Source organism: Apis dorsata, unplaced genomic scaffold, assembly GCF_000469605.1.
Source record: "Apis dorsata unplaced genomic scaffold, Apis dorsata 1.3 scaffold_280, whole genome shotgun sequence".
NCBI classification, from domain to species: domain Eukaryota; kingdom Metazoa; phylum Arthropoda; class Insecta; order Hymenoptera; family Apidae; genus Apis; species Apis dorsata.
This window is the reverse complement of record NW_006263556.1, coordinates 246,389-246,729: the sequence shown is the minus strand read 5'-3', so window position 1 is coordinate 246,729 and position 341 is coordinate 246,389.

Below are 341 nucleotides of genomic sequence, written 5' to 3'. Positions count from 1 at the left end.
AAATTTCATAGAAGCGAAACACTGGATAATCGCAACGATTGAACGTCACATCTATCCAAAGGACCAATTCGTATTTCTAGTTCCTTCGAAACATCCATCGAGAAAAGTATAATACCTTTGGGGGTGTCGTTCTTCTTGCTGCAAACTTTCCTCAGGTTCTTGATAGTTTTCTTCGCTTCCTCGATGCTCATCTTTTTCTGTATATGCAAGAAAAAAAAAGAAAAGCCAAAAGTGCACGATGCACGTACGCTCGAAGGCCAATTACACGAAGAGTCGATCGATCAACTTACGCTCACGGTATCCTCGATCGCTAATAGGACGAGCACCAACGCAACCAGCAG